Genomic DNA, 2500 nt, shown 5'->3' with positions numbered 1-2500 from the left:
TCTTCCTGTCTCACTCCCTCATTTCCATCTCAGTTTATCTGTTGTGTCACACTTCATATCTCCCTCACTACCTTCTTTTGTCTTATTACTCACCTTTTCCATTGCTCTCTTTTTGCTCTTTTAATATCTGTCTCCATCTTAGCTGAGAACAGAACTGGCTGTTTCTGGATTTCATAAACACTCCCATGGTCTGGTTGTGTGTGAAATTGTTATGTGTGTGTGTGTGTGTGTGTGTGTGTGTGTGTGTGTGTGTGTGTGTGTGTGTGTTCTGTTTGAGAGATGGGTTTGAAAAAGAAAAGAGAGAAAGTGAAGCAAACAACTGTAAAAAAAGACTGTAGAAACATAATGAATGTTACACAAGTGAAAAATCAAGCAGAAAAAGCTCTGTCATGTTCTGATGATTCTGATTAGTCAGAAGGTGTTGATTAGTTTTCTATAGCTGCAGCTCGGCCAGTATATCTGCACACCAAAAATAAAAGACCTACTTCCTTAATCCTGATGTTCTACCCCTGGTTGGAGTCTCATCACCCGGTGGTCACCCTGACAGGGATTGATCTTCATGGTCATCAGTGTCTCATGGGATTGTTGTGTATGAAGCCACCCGGAGACTCATGTCTTCTGTACCAATGTTGTGTCAGTCAGCTGTATGTTCTGGTGTTTATCAGCAATCAGGTCTGAGCTGAACTCAGAGTTTATAATGACCCATTAGTTCCTCAGGAGCTCTCGGCTGCACTGTTATAAACTGTCGTAGAAAAGACATTATTTACATTTACACTATTTACTGTAGAGTGTCACCCAGATGGGGATGAGGTTCACTTCTGAGTCTGGTTTCTCTCAAGGTTCCTCTTATCATCTCAGGGAGTTTTTCTTGCCACCTTCACCTCAGACTTGCTCATTAGGGATAAATGTTAGAGATAAATAGTAACTTCATTTAAAAAGTTAAACTTTAAAATGTCACATTTTTTTCTGTTTCTGTACTTAAATATGCTTTAAAAACAATGTGGATTCTTACAAGCACTATACAAATAAATTACATTAAAGTGAATTAATGCACTATAGTATCTAGTATATATAGTATTAATGTTTCTATAGCAACAGCTTATTCAAAGAGACTTTTTGGTAGATTTTCTACAACTCTGTCGTGTTTGTAATCCACGACATGGTAAAGATTTCTGTAAGCAGATGTTTATTCTACATTTTCAGGCCAAAGATATTTTATTGTTTGTGATAATCTGACCAGATTTGTTGTATAACATGTATGACAGATGTGGGAGGACTGAGCACTAGCACATCTCATGCCACATTTACCCAGGATCCCTGTTACCTGTTACACAAATTTGTTTTGGATTTGATTTTGTATAGATATAATTGCCGTTGTTCACAAAAGTATTCTAACCATTTATTCTGGACTTTGTATAAACCTGTACAACTCTCCCTGGATATGTCTACAAGCTTTGGACATCTGGAGTCAGATCATTATCTCGCTCATTATGGCAGATCATCTCAAGCTCCATCAGATCAAATGGAAAGCTTCTTTCACCTGCCATCTTAAGGTCTTTCTCCGTGTTCCATGGAGTCTAGTCTAGGCTTTGTTTGACAGTAGGGTTCGGATCTCCCAGGTGTTGTGCAGTGTCTGTTCTTTGGTGGTTGCTGATGTTGTCCAAATTGTTCAGTGTCTCAGTCTTCTCCAATCTTTTTCCACATTTCGAGTTTCCACGTTCATTGTGTGCCTTTTAGTGGCTTCTGTCTTGCCACTCTACTATGAAGGCCTGATTTATGGAGTGCCGCAGAGTTGGTTGTGTGTCCAACAGGCTCTCCCATTTCAGCATAGAACATTTGGAGCCCTTTGAGGGTGTGTTGGGTTCTTTCTTACCTCCCTGACCCGAGGCCCCATTTGGCTGGTCTAGGAATATTTCAAATCAATTCAAACCGCAACAGTCGGACTGCGATGGAACTAAAGATGCATCTCAAGGCTAAACAGGATGCACCTGATACGGTTTTTAATAAGAATTATCAGCTTAGTAATTTCTAATTCATATGGACTTTGTCATTATGGTTAAGTGTAGACTAAAGTGTTAAAATGACAAAGTGTTCAGAATCAAATGCAACAAGTAAACAGGTTGTACTTTGTGCCATAAATTCACCCTGCAGCACACACAGGTTTATTCCTCACTTAACAAATGCCTAGACTCACAGTCATGAGTGTGATCCCTGAACAGAAGAGCGCATGTGCATCAGGTTCTTCTCCTGAATTGTGTTGATTTTCAGGTCAGTTTGTTATTTTTTTTAAAGATGCACTTCTCCTCCAAATGTATGTGCGGGAATAAAAGTGGCCTCTCACTCGCATTGATATTCAACACACACAATCACATGTCTCACACACACAGACGCAGTGTCAGGTCTTAACTGAGGCTCTTTGGTGCACTTTCACGCTTTGTTACTCTTCCTGTAGCAGAATGAGGCTCAAACTCAACTCCATCGTCTGGTAAAAACATTTAAA

At 39.7% G+C, this 2500-nt stretch overlaps 1 protein-coding gene across 2 annotated transcripts in view; it reads left to right on the top strand.

The window, feature by feature from the left end:
- The window catches only part of ntn2 (netrin 2), a 23468-nt gene that overhangs the window by 7184 nt on the left and 13784 nt on the right, over positions 1-2500 (top strand). The gene's annotated exons all lie outside the window — the stretch shown is intronic.

This window comes from Tachysurus fulvidraco, chromosome 3 (assembly GCF_022655615.1).
Source record: "Tachysurus fulvidraco isolate hzauxx_2018 chromosome 3, HZAU_PFXX_2.0, whole genome shotgun sequence".
NCBI lineage: Eukaryota > Metazoa > Chordata > Actinopteri > Siluriformes > Bagridae > Tachysurus > Tachysurus fulvidraco.
Note: the sequence above shows the minus strand (reverse complement) of the source record. Positions and strands in the feature narration are given on the sequence as shown.